This window comes from Salarias fasciatus, chromosome 10 (genome assembly GCF_902148845.1).
Source record: "Salarias fasciatus chromosome 10, fSalaFa1.1, whole genome shotgun sequence".
Lineage (NCBI taxonomy): Eukaryota > Metazoa > Chordata > Actinopteri > Blenniiformes > Blenniidae > Salarias > Salarias fasciatus.
The window spans coordinates 16,743,104-16,759,866 of NC_043754.1; positions in this window are offsets into that span (position 1 = coordinate 16,743,104).

Sequence of the window (16,763 nt, forward strand, 5' to 3'; positions counted from 1 at the left end):
CACACACACACACACACACACACACACACACACACACACACACACACACACACACACACACACACACAAACCAGCTCGCACTGCCTGCACGTTCGCAGGCCAGGAGTGCTGAGCATTTTTCTCCCGCATCTTCACCCCCTCTCCTCCGCCAAGCTCGTGGGGAAGCCTGAGAAAGTATAACGTTCACTACCTGCCATCATGAGACCACAGTGCCAGGATGGCCAGGGATGCTGTGACCGCGCCCAATCATCCCTTTAAAGCACAATTCCTCGCACTGCAGGGGCATGCTGAGCACGGCTGTGGCCTCTTCTCCTCCACAGTGGGGGCTCCACCTGCGGTCGCCTGCCATTGTGTGATGCGGAGCATCCGGGCTGCCGGGGACGCTGTGGCTGCGGCCAAGCATCTCAGGGTCTCTACGAGGGGGTACCCAAAAGAAACTGGAATTTGGTCAGAAAACAATAATAATAATGAGTTCCGACTTCTGGCCGTCAGATGTGCTGCAGGTAAACCTCGTGCATATCTGTGAGAAATTTGAGCTCCCAGAGTGACACTGACGCCTGTCAGGCTCTATTTATAGCAACAGAGTGCAGAGGCGATCTGCGATTTTTTCCAAAATGGCGACATTGACTGGGAAGCCAGAGCAGCGCGTAAACATTAAATTCTGCTTTTTGCTAGGAAAAAACAGCAGCAGAAACACTCACCTTGTTGCAGCAAGCCCACAAGGATGATGCTCTGGGAAAGAATCAGGTCCTTAAGTTGTTCGGGTGGTTTAAAAAGGGCCAGATGTCCGCGCGTCAGGTCCGCTCAGCCGTGAAAACAATGCTGAGCTGCTTTTCCGCTGTCCAGGGTATCGTCCACCGCGAGTTTGTCCCTCCAGGTCAGACTGTAAATCAGGACTACTACATGGAAGTCCTCAGACGGCTCCGTGAGGATGTGAGGAGGAAGCGGTCCGCGGAGTGGCGGAGTGGAGCCCGGTTGATCCACCACCACAGAGCGCCAGCAGACACGGCGCTGCGCGTCACGCAGTTTCTGGCGAAGAATGAGATGAATCTCCTCCCCGATCCGCCTTATTCGCCAGATGTAGCCTCGAGTGACTTTTTCTTGTTCCCCAAGTTGAAGAAAGAGCTGAAGGGACAGCGGTTTGCAGATGTGGAGGAGGTGACAGAAAAATCGCAGCCGGCAAAAAATGGCACAATTACGCAAGGGTCTGATGACACATTAGTGAAGTGGGAGACACGGCTGGAGCACTGCATTAATGCGGATGGAGATTATTTTGAGGGCGACAGTGATGTTTTATTTTGAAATGTCAGAAATAAAAAGTTACAGCCAAATTCCAGATTCTTTTGGGTACACCCTCGTATCGAGCACAATTTCTTACACCACACCGCGCTCGCACTACAGGGACATGCTGAGCGCTGCAGTGGCCTCTGCTCTTTCACTGTGGCCACCCCACGCATAGTCATTTCAGCCCCTTGCATCGTGCTCACGCCGCAGAGGTGTATCGCACTTGACGCGGCTGCTCTCACATCTGCTCCGGTGGCAGTGGCACGCTCGACCACCGCGCGGAATGCAGAAGAGGGGCGCCTCTATCAGGTCAGACAACACCACGGTGGCGGCCTACATGAACAGACGGGGGGAACAAATCCCCTCCTCTGCATCGCAAGGCAGTGGAGATTGTGCTATGGCCAGATCTTCACTTGTCCTCTCTCAGAGCGTGACACGTGCCAGGGGCACTCAATGTCGGCGCGGACAGGATGTCTCGGGGAGGCCCACTGGCCGAGGAGTGGTGCCTGTCGCCCTGAGTGGTGGCCCGGATATGGCGCAGGTTCGGCCACCCCGTGGCCAACGTTTTTGTCAGTGCAGAGAATGCACAGTGCCCACTTTGGTTCTCGCTCAGGTCGTCAGACGAACCCCCTCTTGGGGTAGACGACCTGGCTCTCGGGGTCTGGCCTTCGGGCCTCCTGTATGCCTTCCCTTCGACTCGCCTTCTAACCCTTTTGCTGCACAGGGTGAGGTTGCAGGGCCTTCACACTCCGGTGGTAGCCCCAGACAACCCGAGTGCCAGGTGGTACCCGATGGCCGATCCCCGACGAGCCCAATTCTCTGCTCCAAGTGGGAGGTGCCCTGCGGTCCCACCCAGTTTTTGGCAGGAGATCCTGGTTGGATGCTGAAAGGGTGAGACTAGCCGAGCTACATCTCCCCCCGGCGGTGGTGTCCACTATCCACAGCGCCAGGGCCCCCTCTACTATTAGGGTCTATAGGTCTCAGTGGTGCCTTTTTACGTCATGGTGTTCAGAGCGGGGGTTGGACCCTAGCTCCTGCACCGTCAGCGGGATTCTGGAGTTCTTACAAAGTTTGCTGGATAGCGGCCGCTCTGCGTCCACCCTTGCGGTGTTTGTATCAGCCATCGCTTCGGGCCACGAAGGCTTCAGGCGCTTCTTGGCACGCAGCTGCCCACTGGTGAAGCAGTTTCTCAGGTGTGCTTGTAGGCTGAGGCCTCCCCTTAGACTTGTTGTGCCCCCGTGGAAACTCCACACCATGTTGGAGGGCCTGGGGAGACATCCGTTCGAGTTTTTGAACAGGCAGATTTCCGCTTTCTTTCCTTTAAGGCCACCCTCCTTTTGGCCTTGGCTTCTGCCAAAAGGGATGGGGATCTCTGCACCCTTTTGGTCCACTCTTCCTGCTTGTCCTTCAGCCAAGACAATGGACTGGTTCATCTCTGGCCCAACCTGGCCTTTCACCCCAAGGTCATCACTTCGGATTTTCGTTCGAGAGTGATCCGGATCAGGGCGCTTCCCAGATAGCATATGGATGTGGGCCACTTCAGGCAACAATCTGGCACTGTAGGCATTCTTCTGGGCCGCAAAAAACAGATGTAAGCCTAAACTGGCCCATGTGGTAAATACTGCATTTGGCCCATACCTCATAAAACAAATATGGCCCATGTTTGGCAAATACGTGGCAGAGTAGGGAATAGTTATTCTGTAGGTGAACCAAGGCTGGGCCACATATGGTTCGGCACACGTGGCCCACCTTTGCTGAAACTCATTTGGGCCACTTTTGGCCGAAAGACGGCAGTCAGCATCGACTAATCTGGATGTGAGCCTAAAGTGGCCCACATATGAAAAAACGCGCATGGCCCACCTTTGCTGAAACACATTTGGGCCACTTTTGGCCGAAAGACGGCAGTCAGCATCGACTAATCTGGATGTGAGCCTACAGTGGGCCACATACGAGAAAACGCACATGGCCCACCTTTGCTGAAACACATTTGGGCCACTTTTGGCCGAAAGACGGCAGTCAGCATCGACTAATCTGGATGTGAGCCTTAAGTGGCCCACATATGAGAAAACGCGCATGGCCCACCTTTGCTGAAACACATTTGGGCCACTTTTGGCCGAAAGACGGCAGTCAGCATCTACTAATCTGGATGTGAGCCTACAGTGGCCCGCATGTAACATGGTGGGGTCCTTTGTGAAGTACAAATGTTGCAGGGCAAGAAAAGACAAGAAAAGCTATGTTAGTTTGCTTCTCTCATTGAACAGCTGTCCACTATTACTTGCTCCTAGTTGTATCTACAATTTCAATTAGCAGACACTTTTGTCCAAAGCAACGTACAACAGATATAACATACAACCTTACACTCACATTTAAAACTAGTGACAATTTAGGGTGAACAATTAATCTGACATGCATGTTTTTGGACTGTGGGAGGAAGCCAGAATAGGGAACCCATGCAAACTCCACACAGAAAAGCCCCAAGCCCTGGCCAGTACTTGAACCCAGGACCCTCTTACTGTGAGACGAGACCATTGACTACTACGCCACCATGCCACTACGCCACTATGCAAACTGCTACTGCTTTTCTTTTGTCCAGATCATCCGTTATTAACTAAACCATAAATATAAGATAAGATAAGATAAGATAAGATAAGATAAGATAAGATAAGATAACTTTATATTCCTTTTTCAGTGGAATGTTCCATGATGTACCTGAACATATCACCCACAGTGACAGTTTTTTTTTTTGTTTTGTTTTATTTGTTTGTGTTACGGCCCTGGAGCCGTCTTGGGTCTGAGTGCTCTCCTTCTCTGCACCTCACCTCCCTGGTTGAAATCAGCCATGCCAGGTGGAGCCAATCAGCCAATCACCCGCAGCATAAGAAGCTGGAGCTGCTGCCTGTCGAGGGGAGAGTTGACCAGTGGGTCCTGGCCTCCTGCAGCAGCACGTCCTGAGCCAGCTTGTTTGTTCTTTTGCCATTGTGTTCTTTGGTTCTTTTTCCTTTGTTGGACTCCTCACCATTTTTGTTTGTAAATAAACCACTACCTTTTTGAGCACTTCAACACCCAGCTCTGCTGCCTCTCCTTTGCAACCTCCTTACCTGGAACTGACAACAGCCGATCGTGCCCTCGGCACGTAACATTTGGGGGCTCGTCCGGGAACCATGGTTGTTGCTGTGGGTCGCACGAGCTGGTGTGTTTGGAACTGTGCATTTTTGGGTGAATTGGGTGTTCTTCTTTTTGCAGTTTGCACTTTTTGTTAAACATCACACACCCAGACTAGACTAGAGGTGTTCAGCTTGGCTGTCACACAGCCATTCCATCGGCACCTGTTTGTTTTTTTAGTTTGTTGTTGTTGGGGTATATCCCGGGTGGGGTGAAAACTCGAGCCTGGTAATCCCCAGAAGACAGAATAGGTGAGTTTTGGGTGGCTAGGATTCTGGGTGTTGATTTGTTTTGTGCACTGCTTTGTTGGTTTTTTTTCTTCCCCTCCCCCAAGCGGGCTCATGTGTATGGCGGGTTTGTGTGTGTGACGTGTGTGTGCGGGTAGGTCGTTATCTGCGCTCCTTAGCTTTCTCCATTGGGAGTGTGCGCTGTGTGGCTTGATTGGAGTCAGGTGCTAATGAGCTGACTGTGGATGACAATCGGCTGTGGTTCTGTTCAGGCCTTGACGTGACCTGTTAGGGGGTGAGTCATGGTGTTTGACTTGCAGGCGTTTGTGGCTAACCCCACATTTGAAGTTTTCTATGATTGCCGGAAATGTGATTTGCTGGACATTGCTCGACATTGTGGCATTGTGATACCCTCGGCCCTGCGGGTGAATGAGGTGAGGGATGCTGTGCTGTCTGGTCTCGTTGGCAAGGGTGTACTTGTTTTGCCTGAGTATGACGAGGCAGTGACAGTACCGGGAGATACAGGGGCGTCCTCGGTGCTTCTTGGCGTGGTTGTGGAGGGGGCTGTGGCGCGCGACGATTCCCAGCCTAAGTTAGCGGGTGACGCTGAGAAGCCCGGAGCCCAGTCGTCTGTGAGCTCCAGTTCTTCTTCCTCCCCGCGTACCGGAATTTCCCGGGTGGAGGTGGGAGTCCGAGTTGCTCGACTCAAGAGAGAGGAGAAGGAGAGAGAGCGGGAGTTTCAGCTCAGGCGTGAGCTGGAACTTAAGAGGCTGGAGTTGGATGCTGCCACCGCTAGAGAGGTGGAGATCAAGAAAGTGGAAGCTGAATCTGCTCTCAAAATACGTCAGCTGGAGCTACAAGCGGCACAGGTCAGAGGTGCAGAGCAGCCAATTACTGCATCCCGCGATACGTTTGATGTTTCCAAAAATATTCAGTTGGTCCCTGCATTTAGAGAAGCCGAAGTGGAGTCTTACTTTGGGGCCTTCGAGCGTATTGCGTGCGCGCTGCACTGGCCACCGGATGGTTGGACAATTTTGCTACAGTGCAAACTGGCTGGTAAAGCTTTGGAAGCTTGTGCATCCCTGTCAGTCTCGGACAGTCTTAATTACGACATAAAAGGCGCTATTCTCAGGGCGTACGAACTTGTCTCGGAAGCTTACAGGCAGAGATTCAGAGGCCTCAAGAAATCCTTTGCCCAGAGTTTTGTGGATTTTGCCCGAGAAAAGTCCTTGTTGTTCGACAGATGGTGCTCAGCTACCAAAAACTAGGGATGTGCGATACCACTTTTTTTCAGACCGATACCAAGTACGAGTACTTCATCTTCAGTACTCACCGATACCGATACTTGCATACCGATACTTTATACACATAAAATTTAAAATAATGCAATGAGATTATTTTTGAAAATGAATTTTATTTCCAATAAAAAGGCAGCCCAGCCACTATGTTTAAGTCCAAAATAATAGTCTGAAAAATAAAACAAGCAACTGAGTTTGCACTTATTTAAATGAAATTAAGTGCAAGATAAAACAATTTCTCTGAGTTTTACACTTTACATAAACTAAGGTTTTTAAATGTACTAATTTGAATGATTTTTTTATGAACTAAAGTCAAAGATAGAAAAACCCCTGAGTTTAAAGAGTTGCTCATGTTATTTGTGCTGCTCTCGGATCTCTGCTCTTCAGTTTCTCGGTCTTCTGCAGAGTTTGCCGTCGAGTTGCTGCCGGAGTTTTCTTTTTTTCCAGCACAACAGCGTCAGACTCTCGTCCACAAGCTTCGCCCTGAGGTGTTTCAACAAATTACTAGTGGTAAATGAACAACATCGCGCACCTCCTTTAGCAATTTTAGCATTGCAGAGTTAGCATTCTGCAAAGCTCGGCTCGTTTTCACTTATATAAAAGAATGTCCACACCGGCGGTTCTGGTGAGACGAGCAGCCGTTCTGGATTCATCCTGTTGTCTCTGCTCTGGATGAGACTCATGGAGAAGTCAGGCCGCTGCAGTGTAGCCCTGCGCCTGTCAGCGACTCCCAGAGAGGAGCTTCTTCCTCTTTCATGTTTGTCGGCAGCTTGCATCCCATTCGGTTGCACTACCGCCAACTGCTGGTGAGGAGGGCTTACAGCGTGTGGGGTTTTCTTGCCGTGAGTATCGGCGGCTGGCATCGGTAGGCTTCACGAGTACCCGATACCTTGAAATAAGGCCAGTATCGGCCCGATACCGATACCTGGTATCGGTACTCGCACATCCCTACCAAAAACTACAAGCTTTGATGCTCTGCGTGAGTTAGTCCTGCTCGAAGATTTCAAGAACTGTCTTCCTGAGCGTATACTCATCTATCTAAATGAGCAGAAAGTATGTACGCTCCAGCAGGCTGCCATTTCCGCAGATGAGTTTGCCCTGACTCACAAATCCGTCTTCAAACGTGATCGTGTGCCAACCACCAATCAAAACGAAAAGCCTGTGCAGCCAGAGTTATCCACCAGTCCGAAATCAAGTAGGCCGAAGCAATGCTTCTACTGTCACAAAACTGGTCACCTAATATCAGATTGTGACGTGCTCCGTCGACTGAGCCAAAACCCAAAGGGGTTGCTCTGGTTAAAACTTGCCCAGCTGGTCCCACTGCCGTGTCTCCTCTGCCTGCCACTTCTCCTGATGAGTGTTTCAAGCCATTCATCTTTGAAGCATTCGTTTCAGTCCCAGGAGAATCCAAGCTTCCAGTCAGAGTCCTGCGTGACACAGGTGGTTCGCAGTCATTCATTCTCTCTGGTGTCCTGCCTCTTGGCCATAAGACCGATTGTAAAGTGAGCACTGTAGTGAGAGGTATTGGGTTGGACTACGTGCCAGCCCCTTTGCATAACATCCACTTCGAGTCTGACCTGGTGAGTGGAGTGTTTCCGGTGGCTGTAAGGGACCGGTTTCCGATTGATGGAGTGGATGTCATTTTAGGAAACGACATTGCCGGTGGGAAAGTCTATCCTTCCCCTGAGGTGGTCTCCCAGCCGATCCTTGGTCCAGACGATGATCAGGTTAGTCAACACCCTGGTGTTTTCTCCGTGAGTGTCCTGACTCGAGCACAGGCTAAGAAAGTGACTCAGGAGAGTGACGTTGACTTAGGTGACTCTGTTCTTGGACCTGTCCTCCACGAGGATTGTGTGCCCCCTTCTGGTCACGTGGAGAATAGCATTAAGGTGAAGCTCAGAGCCGAGAAACCAGAGGGAGTTGCCATTGTTCCCCCACCTCTAACTCACGATGCTCTTATTGAGGCTCAGAAAGTGGATCCCACCCTGGCAAAATGTTTCTCTGCTGTCGACAACCCAGCTAGTAGCTGTTTGTTCTTTTTGAACCAGGGGGTGCTCATGCGGAAGTGGACCCCAAAGACAAGCGATAACTCTGACTCAGATGGTTGGAGCACTGTGTTCCAGATTGTGGTCCCGGATGGTTACAGGCAGCATGTTCTTTCACTAGCTCATGAACATTTGTGGTCGGGGCATCTTGGAGTGACAAAAACCTACAACCGCATTCTACGGCATTTTTTCTGGCCAGGTCTGAAAGCGGATGTGTCCAACTTCTGCAGGACCTGTAACATCTGCCAGTCCGTGGGCAAGCCCAACCAAATTGTTCCCCCAGCCCCACTGCATCCGGTGCCTGCTATTGGTGAACCATTTGAGCATGTCATTGCGGACTGTGTTAGCCCGTTGCCTAGGACAAAGACAGGCAATCAGTTTCTGCTGACGGTAATGTGCTCCTCTACTCGTTTCCCCGAGGCAATTCCCCTTCGGAGGATAACTGCCCCTTTGGTGATCAGAGCACTTACCAAGTTTTTCACAACCTTCGGTCTGCCTCGAGTTGTACAAACTGATCAAGGTACGAACTTCCTATCTAAGACCTTTAGGGAAGCCTTGCAGTCTCTTGGCGTGGCCCATTCTGTGTCCAGCGCATTTCATCCGGAGTCCCAGGGAGCGTTGGAACGTTGGCACCAAACATTTAAATCTATGCTCAGCAAGTTCTGCTATGAATCAGGGAAGGACTGGGATGAGGGAGTTCCTTTCATGCTGTTTGCAATTCGAGATGCCACGCAGGAATCACTTGGTTTCAGTCCTGCTGAGCTTGTGTTTGGTCACAATGTGCATGGCCCCCTGAAGGTGTTAAAAGAGCGATTCTTGTCTCGGGGCCTGTCTGGAGGGAGTGTGTTGGACTTTGTTTCTCAATGCAGGAAACGGCTGCAGCAGGGCACTGCATTAGCTCGGGAGGCACTGTCTTCTTCCCAGGCTAAGATGAAGAAGCAATTTGACAGAAAAGCCGTCCTGCGTCACTTTAATCCAGGGGATAAAGTTTTACTGTTACTACCGACTGTTGGCTCTGCCCTTTCAGCGCGCTTCAGTGGCCCGTATGTTGTGGAGAAAAAGGTGTCTGACACAAACTATGTGATTCTCACTCCAGAGCGGTGAAGGAAAAGCAGGCTGTGCCACGTGAACATGCTCAAGCCTTTCCACGTCAGAGAGGAAGGTCAGTCGATGATAGCTGTGCCTTGTGTGTCATCGGTGTGTCCTGAGATGCCAGCGGAGGATAATTTTATGGAGCCCAGTGCTGCTCAGCAGTGTGGTCGCCTGCCCAACTCTGAATTCATGTCCAACCTAGACACTAACCTGTCTTACCTTGATACAGAACAGCGGGCGGATGTGGTGGCACTGCTCCAGTCCTACCCTATGCTTTTTGGTGACACACCCTCCTGTACCAGCGTGCTTGAGCATAATATTGACGTGGGTTCCGCTACTCCTATTAAACAGCATGCTTACCGCTGTCCCCAGGTAAAGCGTGAGGCTATGAGGAAGGAGGTTAAGTACCTGCTGGAAAATGGCCTAGCGATACCAAGCCATAGCCCCTGGAGCTCACCTTGCCTCCTTGCTCCAAAGTCTGACGGTACCCCTCGGTTCTGTACGGACTTTAGGAAAGTGAATGCAGTCACTGTACCCGATTCTTTCCCGTTACCCCGTATGGATGACTGTATTGATGATATCGGCCCTGCGGTACACATTACAAAGTTGGATTTGCTGAAAGGTTACTGGCAGGTCCCGTTAACACCCAGAGCATCTGAAATCTCCGCGTTTGTGACACCGGATCATTTCATGCAGTACACTGTAATGGCTTTTGGCATGAGAAATGCCCCTGCGACATTTCAGCGCCTCATGCACTTAGTCCTTGGGGATGTGGCTAATTGTAATGTGTATCTGGACGATATTGTCGTGTTTTCTGATTCTTGGAGTGTCCACGTGCATGCCCTACAGGAAGTTTTTGAGCGCTTGGCGAAGGCCAATTTAACGCTGACCCTGGCCAAATGTGAATTTGGTAAAGCCATGGTGACATACCTGGGTAAAGTCGTTGGTCACGGTCAGGTACTGCCTGTTAGTGCGAAGGTTGAGGCCGTACTTGCTTACCCTACTCCCACCACTCGCAGAGAGTTACGCCGGTTCTTGGGTTTGGCTGGTTACTACCGGTGTTTCTGTAAAAACTTCTCTGTGCTGGTTGCCCCTTTGACCTCCCTCTGTAGCGCGGCTGTCCCATTTGTGTGGACGGAGGAATGTGAGAGAGCCTTCAATGCTGCAAAGTCCCTTTTGTGTAGTGCCCCAGTCTTGTCAGCACCGGACTACACAAAGCCCTTCAGTCTGGAGGTGGATGCCAGCGCCACCGGTGCTGGTGCAGTGCTGCTACAAGATGGTGAGAGTGGTGTGCTTCATCCTGTCTCCTACTTCTCTGCAAAGTTCAAGAAGCACCAGCTCAATTACTCCACCATCGAGAAGGAAACGTTAGCCCTGCTTCTGGCTCTCCAGCGCTTCAACGTTTACGTCGGCTCCACCAACATTCCAGTTCCTGTCTACACCGAACACAATCCCCTCGTGTTCCTGGCCCAAATGTATAATCATAACCAGCGGCTGATGCGCTGGGCCCTGTTGGCCCAAGAATACCACGTTGTCATCCAGCATAAGAAGGGCAGTGACAACGTGGTTGCGGACACGCTATCCAGACAGTAAGGACCACCTCCTCTCCAACCACCGTTTCTGAACCTGGACAACTGCCGGACCATGCCGAGGACTGGTGCGTCGGGCGCTGCGCCTGATACAGCCCCGCTGCGTGACATTTCTGCACATCGATGGGCATGTCCCATCGGTGTTGAGGTAACTGTTTCAGTTCGGGGGATGTTTGTTCCTCTGATCCTGGCCCTCCTGCTCGCTGCGCCTCCTCTTCTCCCTGTGTCCAGGTGTCTCGTCCCAGTGGTGGTTCCTGGTGGTCCGTATCCGTCGGTGGTTCCTTCCTTCTGCCCTGGACCAGTCGTTCATGCTGTCCTGATCATCAAGCCTGTCGGACGGCCGCAGCCATGGCTGCCCATTTCCCACGTTATTGGCTAAAGAACTTATGCATCACAAGAAGAAAACAAGGCGGTCAACCGGTGGTGCTGATGGACATTTTTATTTTATTTTTGGGAGGTGTTGGTGATGATTTTAAGTGGGGGGGGGGTGTTACGGCCCTGGAGCCGTCTTGGGTCTGAATGCTCTCCTGCTCTGCACCTCACCTCCCTGGTTGAAATCAGCCATGCCAGGTGGAGCCAATCAGCCAATCACCCGCAGCATAAGAAGCTGGAGCTGCTGCCTGTAGAGGGGAGAGTTGACCAGTGGGTCCTGGCCTCCTGCAGCAGCACGTCCTGAGCCAGCTTGTTTGTTCTTTTGCCATTGTGTTCTTTGGTTCTTTTTCCTTTGTTGGACTCCTCACCATTTTTGTTTGTAAATAAACCACTACCTTTTTGAGCACTTCAACACCCAGCTCTGCTGCCTCTCCTTTGCAACCTCCTTACCTGGAACTGACAACAGCCGATCGTGCCCTCGGCACGGAACAGTTTGTTTTTTTGTTAATGAAGTCAACTATTAAGTCTGTATGCCGTGAAGGATCATATCTTTATTCAAACTCTACTTTCCGTTATGGGTTTTCCTGCTTCAAGTCCGAGTTTTCCAAATTACCGAGTCCTTTAAATGCATCATATTTGAATTGACGAATGGGCGCAAGGAAGCAATTGCTGCAAACCTGCAGCTGTGAATTCTATCCAGAACAGAAGAGAAGTCATGGTGAGGTAAGTCCCTGAACAAAAAATAAAAGAATGAATTAATCTGTCTGTTGGAAACATTTAGCTCTTATTGTTGGAACTTTACATTGTTTTGTCAGGTTGCCAGTGCTACAAAAATGTTAGGTAGTTAACATTCACTTTTATGTGAGGATAAAGTGACCAGTGCTGAAAAGACGTGCCACACAGCTCACATGTAAGTCAGCTACAATACCTATTTTGCAGTATACGTGTGATGCTGTTCTACAGCAGAAATCAAGATGAAGCTGTCACCATATGTAAAAAAAAGAAAAAGAGGGTGAAGTACAGAACAAATCTCCCCAATTCTAAATGAATTGAACTCTGTTTATTACTGTAACTTCAGGTTAAATGTGAAGTTTGTCAGAGTGTTTGATCAAACTGCTTTACTCAAGTTCACTTGGCATGTATCTTTCATTGTTGTCTGAGCGAGCAGATATTGGGTCAGTGATCAGATGCCTTCAGATTAATTTAATTTAAAAAACCTTTTTTTTGTTTGGTTTCATGATAAGGTTTTTGTAGTTAGCACTTCGCTGCAACCATGTCCAGTAACCACAGAGCTGCTTGACTGAGTCAACAAAATATGTTCTTTTGTGCATTTCTTAAAGGGCCAGATGAAGATGAGATGATGCTGGGGCCATGATTGTTTTGCAGTGAGCGTTGGAGGTCAACAAGTGTTCTACTGAGTCAGAATTTTGTTTTTTTTTTATTTTGTTTTGCCTATTTTGGGGCACAGGTTAAAAAAATAAAGGATCATTAGTTCTCTACTTTTCACAAGTTGTTTCTCGTGTCTGGTTATTTCTTCATTTCTTCAGAAGGTATCTTCATCTTTGACCCTGATGAGTCCCAAGACTGGACCACTGCATGCCACCATTTAACACAATATCTGGAGGCACCGAAATAATATGCAGCCACAAATTCACACAACACAAGTTCTGCTTCATTTATATGATGTGTTCATGTTTGACCTAGAACTTTGTCATGGTGTCGGCTTGACAAGATCTGCCCAGATAGCAAACATTTTTCGGCCTATATCTGGCCCATACCTGACATGTTCATACGGCCCACGTACCACATGGAATGATGGCACTTGGGAGGTCCGCTCCTGTTTGCCAAAAGTGGGCCACAACCAAGCCTTTACAATGCCAGATGTCAACCAAAAACAGGCCAAATAAACCAGCACTCACCCAAATTTGGGCCACTAGCAAAATTCTTTTGGCCCATACCTGACATGTTCATACGGCCCACATACTGCATGGACTGATGGCACTTGGGAGGTCCGTTCCCCTTGTGCCAAAAGTGGGCCACAACCAAGCCTTCACAATGCCAGATGTCAACCAAAAACAGACCAAATAAACTTGCACTCAACCGAATGTGGGCCACTGTATGCTTTTATTCTGGCCCATATACGATATGGAATGATGGCACAAAGGTGGTCCACAGTTGTTTGCCCAAAGTGGGCCACAACCAAACCAGCACAGTGCCAAATGTCAGCCAAGAGGAGACCAAATAAATCAGCACTCACCCAAATTTAGGCCACTGTGCACAAAATGTTTTTGCTAGTGGCCCACATTCGGTTGAGTTCTGGTAGATTTGGCCTGTTTATGGTTGACATCTGGCATTGTGAAGGCTTGGTTGTGGCCCACTTTTGGCAAACAGGAGCGGACCTCCCAAGTGCCATCATTCCACGCGGTATGTGGGCCGTATGAACATGTCAGGTATGGGCCAGATATGGGCCATAAGAATTTTGCTATCTGGGCTGTGAAGGACCAAATCTAGACGTCAGCAGAATGTACAAAATAGGTCCAATTCAGACGTCATTATTGGACCTTTTTTTGACATCATAATGACCCAGCTGGCATTCAACTGACCTTAAACGTTGAAATTTAGTTGAAATAATGTCAGTTGATGAAAAACGTTAATTCAACATCAAAACAACTTTGACACTAAATGGTTGAAGTTGTGTCGTAAACTCACTGTGGATTCAACATTGAAATATCAACATTGTTTAGATGTATATGTAATCAGTATTTTTAAAATCATGACATCTAAAAATTTTGCTGAAAATGACGTTATTTCAACATCCAGACAACGTTGACAAATTTAATATTGAAAAAGTGTTTATGTGAATGTTAATTTCTTTTTCTTTGAGTCTGTTTGTTTTCATTGTCTCGTAAAAATAGAATTATTTCTAATAAAAGAGTCACCCGTGGTTAAATTTAGTATGTAATTTCATCAAATTGTGAACTTTCGTGAAAAACAAAACAAACATCTTTAAAACCACTCTTTGTTTTGTGTGTATTGCACTGTATTTCAGGATAAGTAGTTTTCTGTAAACTAGTGGTCACCCTCCCATTTACAGATTAAATGCACAGTAAACTGGGGCGTGGCTATGCCACTGAACTGAGTAGACGTGTCTCTGTGAGCTCCCGGTGAAATTCGGCTAAAATCCGTCATTATTCTGTCAAAAAAACACAAACTCAACAGTCAACCAGCGCTGGTAAGAGTGTAGATTATGCCACATTTATCATGCTGTTGAAAAAAAATAAGAGATAAAAACACAGCAGATTGTGCTGTGGGCGACGATGATGAGTGGGATGCTAACGTCATTGCTAGCCCGACAGATAACGCTAACCCGGCGTCCCAGCCTGCTACAGCACCCGCCGATACGAACCCAAACCTGGATGTTATTCAAAGACTGGACCTGATGAGCAACGACTTTGCCACAAAACTGGACAGTGTCTTGAAAGTAATCCAGGATGTTAAGAGAGATGTGAGAGACTTTTCTGGTCGCATGGACGAGGCAGAAGAGCGGATCAGCAAAGTCGAGGACGCCATTCACTCGGGAAAAGCAAGAACGACGAGCTCATTAAACAAGTCGAGCAACTCACATTCAAGGTGGACGATCTTGAAAACCACTCGAGGAGATCAAACTTCAGGTTGGCTAACCTACCCGAAAAAGCTGAAAATGCTGATGCAATTGCTTTTCTCGACAGATGGCTCCCTGAAGTTCTGGGTCCTGCAGCGTTCCCCTCGCCTCCTGTCATTGAGAGAGCTCACAGGATTCCTTCGGGGACCCCAGGCACCAGATTCCCCCAACCGAGAGTCCTCATCATTAAATTCCTAAACTTCCAGGATAAAGTCAGAGCAATGCGTGCTGCCAGGTCCAAAGGAAAGGGTCTTTACGGCGAGCAAGAAGTCTTGTTTTTTCCGGACCTATCTGCAGAATTACTGCGGCGGAGGAGTTGCTTTGACGGGGTGAAACAACAGCTGAGATCTCTGGACGTCCGCTATGGAATGGTGTACCCCGCCAAGCTCCGGGTGACGGTCGACGGACAGACACGCGAGTTCAACTCTCCAATAGATGCTGAAAAATTCATGGAGGAGCTGAAACGTACAGGCGATGTCAGGAAGACCTGAGATGGATGCTTAATGAACACTAAACTTGGAGGCCATGTGAGTAAAAGACACAGGGTAGACACCGAACTATTGAAAGAACTGCCATTTGCTGAGTGTAATGTACCCACCTTGTAATCTTACGTTAATACTATTAATTCCTATTATCTCTGAATCTAAGGTTAAATAGAACATGAGGATTGTGTTCACACATATATGAAAAAAAAAATAATAAGAGGTGGGTTTTTTTTTTTAATTATTAATACCCATGTTGCCACTCCTGTCTACTCCGTTGCTGGTTGCCTATAAACTACCGTCTTGTACAGGGCCCGTGTTTTGTGAACTGGCCCATTATAACAACTATAAAATAGGCTTAGACGTTCAACATATTATTCTTATGTTCGTGAAATTGCCGAATTGTTGCCGGGAGACTCTTAAGTTTCATGCTTACTTACTTTGTTTTGTCTTCTCCCTTTGGCGCCTTCAGTTTGTAAAGGTGCACGAAGGTCGTAGTTTAGTTGACGGTTCCCCTGATTTTCACTGGATCCGTCTTTATGTATGGTCACTCCCACAGATGAAGGGGAAGCGGGGGTATTCGGAGCTGTATTGTTCAGGATTACAGCAAAGGGGTTTTATCACTCGGGTTTTGGGATTTGGCAGCATTTCGTTATTTGTTTTCTTTTTTTTCTTTTTGGGCCTTCTCATATCACTCATGATGCAGTTTTCCTTTATTGTACTTATCAGGATATGTCACTGCAAAGCTACAGGTACCAAGAAACCAAGTTTAAAGCTCGTGTCCGGAGTTTCCGTTCGTTTCCAATGTATGTATCATTTTTCAACAGAGCTTAAATGTGTTAGTCTGGTTCAATACTACAATATAATATTAGCATAAAGCAATATAAAAATTTATTTATGAGCCCTGCCTTCGTTTCATAGACCCCCATGTTATCCGAAAAAGCGCCGGTCAGCGTCAGCATTCTCGTGTTGTCAATCAAAGTGTGCATGCAGCCAGAGAGCACGGCCGCTCGCCCAGGCAGAGGTGAGTTAGCTACGCAGCAGCTGTCCCGCTTACCTTGGATATATCCACTGTCTGCTGAACATTCACCGTAAACAGCTAAACATGTAGGATGCTGTAGGACTCGGAGGCTCTCATTTTCACCCAACGGATAATAGAGTGCACAATTAAAGGGGCGTGGCTTGGTCGCTCATGAAAGCAGAGGGAGGGCGGAACCTCGAGACATTGGATTAAAAAAAAACCTCTCTCTTTCAAAACTCCGGACACGAGCTTTAAGTTACATACTAATATGTGAAACTTAACCATGATGATCCCAACTATAGATCTAAAATGTACTTCTTGGAATGTGAGGGGAATGGTTAAATTAATTAAATTGAAGCAGATTATCACTAGGATTAAACAACTAGATTCCTCGATTGTCTTTATTCAAGAGTCCCACTTACTCAAAGATGAGCTACTGAAAGTACGTAGGAGATGGCCAGGTCAAGTGTTCTCCTCCTGCTTCTCATCACACTCGAGAGAAGTCCTGACATTGATAAATCTGTACCATT